General features: G+C 40.0%; 1 pseudogene; it reads right to left on the reverse strand.

Annotated features, from left to right (window-relative positions):
* Positions 1 to 4,173: 4,173 nt before the first annotated feature.
* On the reverse strand, positions 4,174 to 4,293 carry LOC115032878 (small nucleolar RNA SNORA17; annotated as a pseudogene).
* Positions 4,294 to 15,699: the final 11,406 nt, after the last annotated feature.

The following is a 15,699-nucleotide window of genomic DNA, read 5'->3' on the forward strand; positions in this document are numbered from 1 at the left end:
TAGGAAGCACAATTTAAGCAAATGAAGTCATGGAGATGAGCAGAGTAAGTACCCTGTACTACCGATTTCTTCTAGACAGGTCTCCTTATGTAGCCTTAGTTGGCCTGGAACTCTTGAGGCTGATCCGGCTGGAAAATTAGAGACTCACCTGCCTCTGCCTCCCAAATGCTGGAGGGTTAACAGCTTGTGTGTTCACAGCAACTGATACTCTTTTGGGTATCTTCTATTGCTCTCCACCTCATTTAGAGGCAAGCTCCCTTGGGATGTGGCCAGCTTGAGCAAAGGATTACCACACAAAGCCTGTAGTTTGGGGATAACTACAGTCCTCAGCCTCTACGGGATTTTAGCCTCTGAGCCACTCCTCTCCAGGCTCTAGTTTGTTTTATGTTCACAATACCTGCATCACTGTCAAAGAGTGTGGATGGAACCCTTCCATAGAAGATGATATCTGCAGTATTTTAACATGGAGTAAGGATGTGAAAGGCCTTTTGATGGAACTGCAGAGCAATCCATGGGTGAAAACAGAACTACTACCTAGGACTTGCCTGCAGATGGCACTGGTGCTTCTTAGATAGAGAACCTCTTCTGTTCTGAACCTTTTCTGTACTGAACCTTTCCTGCTCTGTTCAGAGTTCACTGTGTACCTTGGAAAGGCTCATCTGTACTAGGAAAGTAAGATGCCTTGCAATAAGCACACACTTATCTGTGCGTGATTGAACCCCAGCGTGATTCAGCCAATTCTGCTAGAGGTCTGCTTTTCAATTAATGCATTCTTATGGACATCGATTCTGATGGAGTACTCTTTTGAGTAGGGAAGAGGTCTGATACCAAAATCTCATAAAAAGAAAATGTCTTGGCTGATTCTTCCAGTTTGCCTCATCTCAGAAAGTGTGACTATCATAAGAACTCGGGAACAGGTATTGTGTGTGTATGTGTGTTTTAAAGTGAAAATGGTTCCTCATAACTGAATCCTGGACTATAATCTTACAAATTAGTTTGATAATCTTACAAGTTAGTTCAGTAAAAATTTATCCCACACATCAGGTAAGGCGTTGTACCAGAGTGCTACATAGTAGTCAAAGGTGCCCCAACAAATACGATGCCCATGTCAGATCTCTCAGAAAACGTGTCTGTGTGTGAGAGAAAATTAGTCTGGTAAGTGACATAAAAATACCAGTAAGATGTTATTAGAAGAAGGGAGGATGCCAAAAGGAAAAACTGGGCGGGCTGCTAAGGAGAGCCATCTCCAGCTGAAGAGACAGGGAAAGAGGTAGAAATAGAATTCTAGTAAGTGAACAAATGAGGGTAGCAGAAGGCGGAAGATCATGACATGCTAAGGTTGACTGATTTATCCAGGATTACTGTATTCCAGACTCTTTGTGAGGAACTTTAAAAGCTCACTGCTTTCCACCCTCTACCTCTGTGCTCTCCGGATGGTATCGATCCTCTTCCTGCCTTTGTTTCCCCATCTGTGAAATGGGAGGAGTGAGAGTCCTTTCCACAAAGGGTTGCTAGGAGGATTAAATTAGGTCATATATATATGTGCAAGCATCTGTTTTTTATTTTTAATTTAATTTTTAAAAACTTTTTATTGGTTCTTTGTTAATTTCACATCATGCACCCCAATTCCACTCACCGCCCCTCATAGTTGTCCTCTATCCTTGCCATCTCCCCCACAACGAGGGGAAAAAATCTTATGGAAGCTGTAGCGTGTCACAGAGTGTCCCACAGTGTACCCTTTCATCCACACTCCATTTATTTATTTATTTATTTATTTATTTGAGCAGGCTTCACCGATTAGCATGTCATTCATTCATTCATTCATTCATTCATTCATTCATTCATTCATATGTATATGGTTATACTGTAGCTGTACAGATGGTTGTGAATCATCATGTGGTTGCTGGGAATTGAATTCAGGTCCTCTGCTCACTCCAGCTCTGCCAGAAGAAGAGGCGTCAGATCTCACTATGGATGGTTGTGAGCCACCATGTGGTTTCTGGGATTTGAACTCAGGACCTTCCAAACAGCAGTCATTGCTCTTACCTGCTGGGCCATCTCATCAGCCCCTCGTCCACACTCCTTTCTTGCATATGTTCACGGCAATGACTCCTTGGTCTGGTATGAGGCCTCTGGCTTCTGATGCTCTGCTAACACTGGGCCCTCTCTGAAGCTCCTCTTAAGCATTGTGCCCCATGTCATGAAGATCCCGAGGCCTTGGAATCCTTAGATTGGTCTCTTCCTGTACTCTAGCAGTTCATCGATGGGGTAGATGGTGGGATGGGCCAATTTAAAGCCTTGGATCTGGACCTGACAGCTTACTGGCCTTACTGCTCTCATGCCCTTAGTGTCTGGCTCACCCAGCAATCTCTGCAACCAGGGTCATCTTTACCCTGCTGCCCAGGTGAGGTGCAGGGCCACTCTTCCTAGTATTGCAGCTGATAAGGTACAGGGAGAGTTCTTCTACTGCCATGATTCGGGGCCAGCCCTCCCTCCTGCCATAGGTAGTGAGGAATGAGGGAGGGGAAGGGGGCCTCTCTCCCTTATCTGCACCACCACCCAGCAGACAAGAGGCAGGACTGCCTCTTCTGTGCTTGCACCCTTGCGACTGGCTCACCTGAAACCCTACATACAGAGCGAGCTCTACTATATTGCCCAGGCAAGGTGCAGGACTCACTTTCCTGAGTGTTGCAGTAAGTGAGGGGCAGGGAAAGTTCTCCTGCTCTGATGACATTGGGGCCAATTCTCCTGCCTGCCTTAGGTGGCAAGGGGGAAGAATGGGGCATGTCTCTCTTGTCCACATCACTACTCAATAGACAAGTGGCAGAGCCATCTTTCCAATGCTCACACCCTTGGGACCAACTTGCCATGTTCCTGCCACCAGGTTCAGCTCTACTCTGCTGCGGAGGCTAGATGCAGGCCCCTCTCCTGAATGCTGCAGATGGTGAGGGGCAAGGCCAGCTCTTCTGCTCTCATGATCCCAAGGCAAGGTCTCCCACCTGCTGTAGGTGGTGAGGCGTGGGGAGGAGGGAGGGCATCTCTCCCTCATCTATGGGAGATGAGTGGCTGGGCCAGCATTCGCACACTCATACACTGGGGGCCCGGCTCACCTGAAACTTTGCAGTGTTTGAGTGCTGTAGCTGGCTAGGGGTGGGGTCAGCTCTTCTAATCTCATGTCCCCAGGGCCAGATCTCCCATGATGCCCAGGTAAGAGATGGGGCCATTCCTGCTCAGTCCTCAGACGTCAATATGTCCCATTGTGGCAACCCAGACCAGTGATGATGTCCTCTTGGACTTGCATGGTATAAGACTTCTGCTGCTTCAGGGCCAAGGATGCAGAGGAGGCCCCAGGTGGCAGCATAGGCCAGGACCCCACCATGGTCTCAGGTGGTGTCACTGTCTACTTACATCAGACTACCCTTGAGTCTCTAGTTCTGCATCTCTTCATTGTACCTACATCTTTCTGTTTTTCTCTTCTTGTCTTCCTTTTCTCCACCATTTACTTGCCTCTCTTAATGACACCCAGAGTCTCTGAGTGTCTGGGGACCTCAGGAGTGGTCTCAGGAATTCTATGTCCTGCTAATGTATATGGCACCAGGCAGGAATCCTTTCAGATTGGCCCCCATTTCCCCCAGGCATGCAGGGAGCAGGACTGGTGGTCATCTCAGTCTAGCTCCCTATTAGGGCCCCATGGTGTTGGGTGATCATCTCAGGCTGGCTCAGGCCCTAGTGGCCCCATGAGAGGTTTGTCTGTTTGTCTGTCTCAAGCTCACCTCCATCTAGGGCCCTTGGTCCCAGCTGAGGTTCTTCTTGTCTCTTATTCACTCTCTACCCTGGGAGCCTGTTTGGGGCAGCCAGACACTTCTCATGTTAGCTCTCTGTCTGGGCCCCCTGGTGCCCGACTAGTGGTTGTCTCAGGCTCCTTTTTTATTTCCTTTTCCTTTTCCTTTTCCTTTTCCTTTTCCTTTTCCTTTTCCTTTTCCTTTTCCTTTTCCTTTTCCTTTTCCTTTTCCTTTTCTTTTCTCTTTCTCTTTCTCTTTCTCTTTCTCTTTCTCTTTCTCTTTCTCTGTCTCTCTGTCTCTGTCTCTCTCTCTTTCTCTTTCTCTTTCTCTTTCTCTTTCTCTTTCTCTTTCTCTTTCTCTTTCTTTTTCCTTTTCTTTTTCTTTGTCAGGAAGTGTTAGGCTACTACTCATTCAGATGTTCTCGGGCCAGTGAGCTTAGACATAGCCTCTCTGCTCTTTGCCATCTACTGACACACATATGATACACACCTGAAATGCCTCTAGAAGCCGGTCAATTATCTGTTCTTGTTCTCCTTCCCTTACCATTGAAATCTCAATTATGTATTTGAGAGAAAACCTGTAATGTTTGTGTTTTTGAATCTCAGTGTGTAAAGAAGAGATAATTGGGAGAATCACTAGATAAAGTACATTATAAACACGTGTATAAGATGTCTTAATGAAAGCCATCATTTTATATAATGTATATGGCTAACAAAAGAGAGACAATGACAACTATATCCTTAATATTTATCTTTATAATACAGAAAATAAGAATACAGGTGAAGAGAGGCTGTTAAGTGTGTTGTGCAGGAAGGAAGGGAGAATTTAGATCCATATTTTAAAGAGTTAGTGTGTTGTGAATAGGAAGAAGAGTGGGAAAGAGAGGAGAGGGGAGAGGGGTAGGGAGAGGAGAGAGGAAGAGAGAAGAGAAGGAAGGAGAAGGGAGGAGAGGGGAAGGAAGAATAAATGGCCTCAGAAGTGCTGTTGTTAAACATGTATATTTCTTCTGTATAGAAATGTATCTGTAGACATTGAAGAAAATACTAGCACCGAGGTGAGTTAGGGGAAGAGCTGAACAATAGGCAGTGAGGAAAACCAGAGGCTTTGATGAGGAAGCAGATGTGCTGTGCAGTATAGTCCATGCAGGGGAAGATCAAGGCTCCAGGGAAGTGTTTGCATGTGGGACCAAATGCATGTTTGGGACAGGTTTCTTTTGATTTACACAGAAAACAAAACGAGCAGGACTCCCAAGCCTGATTTTTCACATACTACACATAAGATCCTGGGATAATTCCTTAATCTGTCCTGCTTACACATAAAACCATCATTTTAGGACCATTACTCAACTGCTATAGATGTCTCATGTTTTGTATACAAAGCTCTTTCTGTCCAAAGGCTGTTCCTTCAGGTACCTCTCCAGTTCAAACAAAACTTAATGGTCCTCTTTGCTAGTCTGCCAAGTGTTGAGCTCTACAAATCTCTCCCAGTAGACATCCTTAGCTTGAGAGCTCTTTCCAGGTGGGAAGTACTTACTAGTTGCATCCCTAGCTCCCAGCACACAGTGCTTGCTAAATGAGTATTTGATAAATGTAGTTTCTTCACTTACCAAAGGGAGATTTGGTGTGTCATACATTTTCATAGAAATTAAAAGTTATTTCAACTTATATCCTGTCCATTAATAAAACTGAGCTGGAGACAGACTTGATTTGCACAATCCTTTTAAATGCCCACTGTCTTTACCTTGTTTGACTTTATGTGTATGTCTGGGCACCCGAATAAGGTATGGGTCAATACGAGCACTAAATCATTCAAAGACATTTGTAGTTTCTGAACCTATAATATGGACTTGCCAAAGCTGTGCCGAGCAGACCTCTAACAAACACCTAATGAACTTTATTAAATGAGTAGATCTAAGACGGTTTGGGCCGAATGTCTTCTTGGAAAATTCCCTTTATATCTGAGTATTCTAGTTTATTCTCTGCGAAATGACTTCTTGCCTGCTACTTTTTCCACAATTTCACTTCATCATCAGGCTGACTGTACTAGACTAATAATTTTTACTTGTAGAGGAAAAGAACATGTAAATAATTATTCACTAGGAGCAAGTTCTTTGGTTGGCATTTTCAAAGGATACGTGGGTAATATAATGTGCATAAGCTATTTTGTATGCAAAGGATGGTGATAAATGAGATGGTTTTGCTCTTAGTTCACTGAGCGTAGATGTATTTGTTCTGATGTATAAATTATCAGTTTCCTCCTCTGGTTTACTAGGCTCTCCTGCTCATCTCAGCACAAGATATACTTTCTGACTTGATTGTTTTCTTTTTCATTTTTTCCCCTGCCTTAGCCATAGAGTTTCTTGCCACCTGCACTGCAAACACTGTTGGCATGTATTGATGGTTTTCATATCATATGTTGACAATACCACTACTCAGAAGTAGAAATGTGGTTTAAAAAAAAGACAGATATGACTGTCTATCATTTCCAGAGGACATTGCTGCAATAAGGGACATTCACAGAGTCTTTTAGCTAGCAAGGTTACTTTGGTGTGTATATCTTTTTCAGCTTCTAAACACCATTACTAAGTTTCCAAAGCCTTTGCTTGGCATCATAGGCCAGGGTTTTGCTTCTATGAATTTTGCTAAACATACATACAAATAGATAGTAGTGTTGACATTCTGCATCTTATTTAGTTTATATATAGCCCCCATAGTGTGTGAATTAATCTCACATAATAAATCAAATATAAGTGGAGATCATATGTTGACTTCTAAGTTCTTTTCTTGAGGAGTCTCTGAGGACATTTACTGAAATGTAATGTGACTATTCTATGTTTGAGCATGTCTTTGGAGTTTGATTTCTAGCACCTATGCAGATGCCTCACAACTGTTTGTAACACCAACTATCGTAGGGTAATCTGACACTTCTGGTCTCTGTACACACACACACATATATATATACACACACACACACACACACACACTCACATGTGCGCACACACATATACTCAGGCACAACTCAACAAACTGTTGCGTGTGCTTGACATGTGCTATTCTATAAAATTCATTTGTGATGTTATATATGAATTCACTCCTTAATGTCTTAATGTTCATGTTAATTAAATTATATTTTGTTTGGATTATAAGCATGGTAAGTCAAATAGTATAAAATGAATGGAATGAAAAAAGAATCTCGCAGTCACAGTGAAATAATGAAAATTTGTTTATTATCTATGGTGACAATGGTTATAAGGTGAGACACAGAATGTAGAATATTTAGTGGAAATACTGATAAGTGTGAACACATTGAGGTTATCACCTTTTGTTTAGGCACAATGTAGTAATCTGAAAAGTGTTCACAGCATTTCTGATTCATTCTTCGTATTCTTTCTTGTAAATTCAGTAAATGTTTACTGAGCACACAGTATGTGCTATATGTTCTGTTAGGAATCTAATAATTAACAAAACATTAGAACTCCAACCTTAAAAGAGATACAGTGAATTAGTATTCATTATGTATGAACTCCCTCCTGATAGGAAAATGAGTAAAAACAATTCCAGAAATGGTCATTAAGCATTGTTCATTGCTCAGACCTAGTGGTAAATGGAAGATGTAATCTAAGGATGAGAGACTTTTTTCTTTTCTTTAATTTAAAAAAATCCAGGAGAAAAGAAAAGATTGAGAAGCACGGTGTGGTGCTATTGGTACAGGACAGTGGTTGCTTTGAACACTAAGGTGAGAGGGGACATTACAGGGGCCATCTGGCAGAGCCCCCTAACCTGAAACTTCCATCTTAGGTTTCTGCCTGCTACACTAGGTACCTGCAAGACTCATATGTTCAATCCTCAGTAGGATGCTGTTTGGACACGGTATCTGTGGTAATTAGCTTTGAGTTAGGTCCTGAGTGCAGGAAGTGCATGATGGGGCCGGTGTCCTTATGCAGACAAGAGAGAATTCGTGTGTGCAGATTGAAGAAATGCTACTTGAGTATACTCACGTGGCATCTTCATGGAAGTTAGGAAGAGAACACAACCAGCAGCTGACTTATGCTGTTATTCTTGTTGGCTGAACCCTGATGCATGTTATGGCAGTCCAGGAGAACACTGTTCCTAGTCCATGTGGTCAGACTGAGCAGTGAGTTCCCACATTCAAACTATGATAATACCCCAGAAAAAATACTGAAGGATTGTGTTCAATTTGACATTTTTTTTTCCAGCCAGCAAAATGAAAGTAAAACAAATATTCATTGATTACTGGTGGTTGATTGAATTTCTGTACTTGGAATATTGTAGCAAGTGTCTATTCCTGGTACAGAAAGATTTATAAGAAAATGGATGAATATAAGTGTTAACAACAACATTGGAGTATGATCTTTATGTAAAATAAACATAAACACAAAAATTGGTTTATAAATATGTATACACACAAAGAGACACATACTTTGTCTATGCATATGAACAAGTATGGTAGCGGCAAATGTCTCTCTGAAAAGAGAAGGTAGAATAAAGCTTAGCGTGTGTGTGTGTGTGTGTGCACTCATGATGTGTGTATGGGGGAGGTACACACATCATGGCATAATGGAGGTCAGGGGACATTTGGGAGTTAGTTCTCTCATTCCACATCTAAGCAGGTTCTAGGGATCAAACTTCGGTTTACAGAGCAAGAACCATTTTCTGCTTAGCTACCTTGATGCTCAGAATCTAAATTCTTTAACATTCTGTACAAGAACAGATTCAAGCAATATTATATAATTAAAGTTGCTTAAACAAAACAATTATAGGACATAAAAGTTAATCAATAGGCAGAGAATATGATTGCAGCTAATAATATTAAGGATACAGTCCTCTATACACAAGAACATAATAACCAGTCAGACTTACTGGAAGTGCAGGTCATGTGTTGGAGAATATAGAAAAAAAGAATTGGAATACTACACTGGAAGCATTAATGGTGTTAAAAACTGGATTGATTTCTGTAGATGAAATTTTCAAGAAGAGATATAGAAATTTTTGAACTTACATTTCATGAAGTAGAATAAAGCTTAGCGTGTGTGTGTGTGTGTGTGTGCGCTATTGGATAGAAGCAAGAAATGCTAAACTTTTATGTTAGCATAGCTACATGGTATATATAGTCTGGAAGGAGGAAGGATAACTTATTTCTCTTCTTTAGTTTCTGCTATCTCTTGCATTTAAGGAAATGTCAAGATTCCAATATTATCAAAAATCAGCAAAAATTTTAAGCTTATCTTTGGGAAAACTTCCTTGCTCTGCCTCTCAAGGCCCTTGGCTTCAGGTTTTTAAGAAACCACCAACCATATATTAGGCCCCAAAGATAGATGGTACCTACTTCAGCATCCATCTTAGGGAGTATTTCTAACTTCCTTAAATAGAAAAGATGGATACTGGTGAAGTCATCAGTTACCACTGCCTTTCTTTCTGCGGGTGACACAGATGAAGTTAATCAATTGGAGTATCTGCCCAGGTCAGCAGACTTCAGGGACTGTTGACACGGGGACAGATTTCCTGATACAGTTTCCCCACAGCACGCATTCTGATTTCAGCACTGGGCCTCTCGGTTTGAAGCAGGCAGGTTGATGCTCTTATTTTCGACAATCTGTCTAGCTTCTCGCATGCTGTTTTCCATCACCTATACTTTTAAAGACTGTTCGACTCATGATTTTAATGCGAAACTACATTTCTCATGGTGTTTCTCCTAGAACATGAGTATGAAAAGCTAAAAAGGGCGAAATGAATTTTCTTCAGGACACACTGTACATCTATTGTTACCAACTCATCAGGTTTCTAGACATGGAATAAAGTGGATGATAAATGAGTGCTGTGTTCTTCTATGCTTCCTTCCCAGGTTCACTTATTTCCCTCTTCCCCTCTATCTCCAGTTGCCTGATGCCTCTGTATACAGTCCGTATTGTTTAAACTGTGTTTATCAAGCAGTCATTGAGTCCAGTTCTTACTCAATGCAGCTTTGAGAGTATGAGGGCGGTCTTGTCCTGCCTACGGCTAGAACTGTACGCTCAAAAGAGCTAGAAAGGCTTGTAGGGAGGTCAGTGGTAGGGCACTGGCCTGGAATTTACCAGGCCCTGGGTTTGGTGCTGAGTGATGCCACAAATAACAAAACAGACAGTGGACACAATGGCCATATTCTTTTAGAAGCTCCATTATCTGCCCTCTGCTTCCCAGGACCCTAAAGCATGAGGGCTTGTAATAAAAATGTTGTTATAATGCAAATGTAAATGTCAAAGTTATAGTTGATGTATTTACAGAATTGGCAATATGTTTAGAGTGAGCTCAAAGGATGAGAGGCCAGAAGAGACGTGGGCAGGGAAGAAATATTCATATCCAAGGAGCTCTGTGAAATGGAAGGAGGAATGGGCAGTGTTAATGACATGTGCCAAGAAGCGACGGTGGGAAATGTGCTAGTTAGGGAACAGTAAGGTGATCAGTGTGACCATAGAGTGGAATAAAAAAAAAATCAGAGAGCATTTAGGGAAGAGCCACAGAAGGGAAGGGCATTGTGGGGTATTGTGCTGTCAGAAATAGGCGCTGGTTTTAGCATTTGATAAGGGTTTTTTTTTTCTTCACATTTACTCCTCACACAAATTCTTAATCTAATGCTATTACCTTTGCATACAAGGTACAAACAAAACTAGACTTCCATCAAATTTACATAAGCAGAAATTGGCAGAAGCGGTAGTTGAATTTAAGTCTAATAGGTTTTAAAGTCTGTATTATTATTCACAGAGGAATCAATGATGGGATATGCACAGATGAAGAAGCTTGCATGCAGTGGGAATTCAAATTTTGTGTGCATTAATTCAAAGAACTGTTCTAAATCACACAAAAGAAGGTACTGTTTTAATTTCTTTTTCTAATATTAGTCACTTGTAGTCATTAATATTAGTAAAGACTTCCATCAAGTGAATGGTCAGTCAGAAAGAAAACACAATTAAATTGTTCTATGGTGATGGGAATCCTGATCTACTCTGAATTAAACTGAACTATAATTGAATTCAAGGAAGTGCCTGAAAAGGACAAGGAGTTAAGGCCAACTAAGAGCATGCTTTTTGGTACTGTCTCAGCTCATCGACATTTAAATGAACGAAGAGTACAGAGAGCAGCGCAAAGACATCTGCAGAGGCACTGCTTTCACAGTTGTTTAGGGTGATGTCAACACAGGATTCGGTCCCACACCTCAGATGGCACCATCATCTGCTCAGACTTGGTTATAAATTTAAAATCTGTATAAATTTGGAGCATGTGTTAGCATCAGGTGGAGGTCAGCACCACAGTACCTTGTGCGTATTCGTTTTATCTGAAACAAAAGCCGTTCTGTAATCTGTTGTACAGGAAATAGAGTATAAATCAAAAAAAAAAAAAAAAAAAAAAAAAAAAGGAGCTCTATATCAGGCACTGTTTTGTCCTTGAACTACGTGCAGGGAAACTGAATTGGTTCTAAAAGTACAGTGGCCTGTTATGTGGCAAATGACTGCATTCCTTTTTCCTCCCCTTCTCTCTCTCATGGAACCAGTAATAAGCCAGAAAACTTGATGTGTTAAACTGTCCACATTGTCCTTTATTGCAAAGAAGATATTTTTTTGTAAAATATATCCCAATGTGCAATCTACCTTACAAAGAGATTTGGAAAATATAACAGTGATGACATAATATGCTTTTCTCCAAATTCCATTGAGTGCACTAACTTAAGCTGTTTCTTTTGACTTGAATTTTGATTCTTTCATTTATCTGAACAAGTTAACTTAATACCAAGGAGCCTCAGTTTCCTCAAAAGGAAAATAAGAATAAAACTTCAAGGACCAGTGAGAAGATTAACTATGAAAGCATCCAGCATCTAGGGAGGGGCCTGAGTTCAGGGAGAGACAGTCCCCCTGTCTCACTCACAGAAGCTTCTGTTGTTTCAGTTTTAAAAGTTGGATACTGCCAAAGCATACAGTTCTGTGGAGAAGAATCATTGTCAGAAAATTAAAGGCTATGAGAGCTGAATCTTTGAATTTATCTGAGTATTGAAGTATCAATTTATGTTAATGTTCTTTATCATGAGTTAAGTTTGTTGTTTTTGACTTTGAGCAGTTGCTATTTATCAGAAGAGATTAAAAAAAACAGGTATCAGGACAGACAGGTCAGTTCACAAAAAAGACTGCGATCAAGTGCACAGCCTACTAAAAAAAATTCCTTTATTTTCTAAGCCTAATATATTAGAGTCTTAAGAGGAGCAGCGCTGTTCTATTGCCCATGCGAAATATATGGCATGATTACAATGTCTTGCTCATGATGAAGAAGGCTCGAAATTATACTTAAAGACATTGGCAATACTCACAATAACTGCTAAAAACTAGGGCAAAGGTTTTCCTTTAAAATAATAAAAAAAAAGATGTTTTTTCTTTCCCTGCAGCTGACTTTGGGATCTTTAATTTGTGTGTTACCATGGAAACAAGTCACATGTGTGTGTTCTCAGAGTAAAGGAGCCAGTTTGTGAATGAAGAATACTCGGGGTGGCACCATGCTCTTCTGTACTGAGGATCATTTGTGCTCAAAACCCACAGATCTTAGCAGGCATAGTCATAGGACAGAGATTAGTGTTGCAGTGGTTCAGAGACAATTGCTCAATACCTTTCTCTACTGATTACAGATGCTTTCTTAGACAGACATTCTTAATTCTCAGTGCATATTTATTTTTGAAAACTTTTTTTTCCTAAACATAGTGAATATGAATTAGTAAAAGTACTAATTAATTAACTTTATTGTATCAAAGAGCATCTTAGGTACCTTTAAGGTAATCTTTAAAAATAACCCTCCTTGCACACTGCTTTAGAGAATAAGAAAAAAACAAACAACCCCCCTGTATATTGATTCTATTGATTGATGGTCTAGTAGATAAGGCTTAAACTGGCCTCCATTGCATATGTGTTGTTTTATATAACTCATAAAATACGACAACTTATTTAAAAAGTTATTACATGAATGTGTGTGTGTGTGTGTGTGTGCATGTGCGTGTATGTGTGCACACATAAGCTCATGCACGAGTCGTAGTATTCCTTTGGAGGTCAAAGAATACGGAAGTCGGTTCTCTCCTTCTAGCATAAGACTCCATGGATGGAATTCAGGTCATTAGGATGGGTGGGAAGCACCTTTACTTGCTGAGCCACCTTGATAACAACACTGCTTCTTGTCTAATTTTTAATGTTTTTCAGATATTCATTCTTCTCAACCATTTTTCTACCTTCTTCATATTTATAGCAGTAGGTAACAAACAGCAGAACAGACTAAACAGATGTTAACATTTCCAAATGGTGTGCATTCTAAAATATATGCTATTTAAAATTTATTTAGTTATTCACTGTGTTTGGGCATTTTGTTTGCATGTATGTCTGTGTACCACGTTTGCAATTGGTGCCTGCAAAGGCCACAGGAGAACATCAGATCTTTGGAACTTCAGTTTCAGATGGCTGATGACCTCTGTGTGAGTACTGGGACCATAACCTTGGGTCCTCTGTAAGAGCACCAGTCCTCTTTTGCTAGAGTTATATCTCCAGCCTCATATATGAGATATTTTTAGAGATGTCAAATCTATGTATTAATTAGTATTTTCACATTGTTTTGATATGCTTTGCACTTGGATCTCATGATACAAATAAATATACTTTGCTAAAAAATGAGTATAATTTTGGCTTATTGACATGTATGATTAGAATTCCCATTTTAATTCTCTTATCATCTTCTCAATTATATCACATTTTTCAAGACTTATGAATCGAAATAAACATTTTCTCTTCTATTCTGAATATGTAGGGTAGCTACAACTTAATATTTGTCTCACTATTTACCCTAGCCTGTGTGGACTGTGTGTTCACTTTTATAAAACACTAATATCTTCCAAGCCTTACATGTGAGTAGAGCTATTTTTCCTTGTTCCTAGCTGCTTCATCACAGAAGATCCAGGAATTTCATTCAGAGCTTATAGATTTTCTCAATTAAGTATCCTGCAGATGCTAAGCTGTAAAGGTGGCATCCTGACCCTGACATGCAATGCAGCCCCAGTTCCAACACTTGTCCTATGTTGAAAAGGTGTCATGATGAACAATTCACAGGCTTTGGTCAGATTTAGTTTGTCATATTGCACATACATAAAGACAAAGAGTGGCCCTGTGGAATTCCAACAGAGTGAGAAAGAAAAACAGGCCTTGCAGTAAAAATTAAGGATGGAAAGAGAGAAAAAGGTGAGAACTCAGAAGGAAACACTGCAGTGAAGCCAGAGAGAATGAGCTATCAAGGGAACAAAAGAAAGAAAAGGAGTGAACGAACAGCAGTCAGAATCATCCCAGATTTGGACACGTATGAAGTGTTAGGAAGCACATCTCTCAAAATGGATCTAGGAAGGTAGCCATTGCTTTTTAATAGCAGGCTATCCTTAGATGTCTTAAAAGATGCTCAAGGGTCAGTACGGTGTGTACTTGTGGCATTCAGTCTGTGTGGACACAAAAGAAAACCAGGAGGTTAAAGAAAAAGGCAGAAGGCAATTTTTAATAGAAGGGTGAGGAGAAGTAGTGTACTCACATCACTGGAAATGCTTTCCAGGAATTGTTTAAGCATCCAGTCTGTGAACTGTGGGCAGCTTTAATGTCAATGAAGCATCATTGTTGACAAACTGATTTGAAATCACCGCCCCCGTGCAATTGCGTATTTCATTGTTCTATCGTCTCTTGAAAATGAAGAGAGACAACTGGGGCAATTGTGGAAATTTTGTCTCCAGTGGTGACAATGAAGTTGTACAGTTTCTGAGCTATGAAAAACTCTGAGCACATGGCAGCAAAACCTGTGGGAACCTCAATAATTCGGAGAAACGAACAGGAAAGTAGGTTTTGGAACACCTTAGCCATTTTTTTTATTGCAGAGGATTCCTTTGGGTCTGGCATGTATGGCTTCTTTCTATAGCATATCTTTATCCCATTCTATATGACAATAAGAATTTTGACTGTTTCTGAGAAGCTGTTTCATAGAAAGAGGTTGATTTAACAAAGCCTTTCAAGAATTTCTCGCCCCTCTGGTACGATTAACTGGATCTTAATGATATCTGATATGTGGGCAAAGATAATATGTAGTAGGTTTGTGTATTTCACAATTAGAAGAAATGACTGTTTGGGGAAAAGATAAGAATGAATGAGCTGGGAACAGGAGATGTCATTGTTAAGTTTGTTTTTATGACTTTTACATTTCTATAGACCTGGTACTAATGTGCTGATAATAAAAATTCTATACTAATAAATATGCTCCATGTTTCAGTTAGTTTTTACTCTAGTGAGGGAGCCAGCAACTTTGCAGGACATAGAAAAATGTGCATTATTCAATACTAGCTACCCTCAAATCATTTCCTGCCAAGTTCGTTCCAAGTTTCTAAAATGGCAATGTGCATCATAAAGGAGTATCGTATCTTCAGATACCGTTAAATGTTCTAATGATAAGTGTGCTGGGAAATGAACGAGTAATTCTCAGGTTAATGCTCTAATTTCTTTTTGTAGTCTCTCTTTTTAAGAAATATGATTCTTTTAAGTGTGCAAAAATTCACTTAAAGTAGCAATTATCTCTCAAATATTGTTCTGTAAAAAGTTAATGAAGAATTCATTGATTTATGAACCAAGATAAAACTTAATAAATTTTAGAAGATATAACTTACACCCTATGAAAGAGTTTCTAAAACTTTCTATAATGTTCTTTTTTTATTAGATATTTTCTTTATTTACATTTCAAATTTTATCCCCTTTCCCCATTTCTCCTCTGAACCCCCCCATTCCATCCCCCCTCCCCCTACTCACTAACCTTCCCACTCCCACTTCCCTGTCCTTGCATTCCCCTATACTGGGGCATCAAGCCTTCATAGGACCAAG

This window comes from Mus caroli, unplaced genomic scaffold (assembly GCF_978045245.1).
Source record: "Mus caroli unplaced genomic scaffold, Mus_caroli_1 scaffold_14, whole genome shotgun sequence".
NCBI classification, from domain to species: domain Eukaryota; kingdom Metazoa; phylum Chordata; class Mammalia; order Rodentia; family Muridae; genus Mus; species Mus caroli.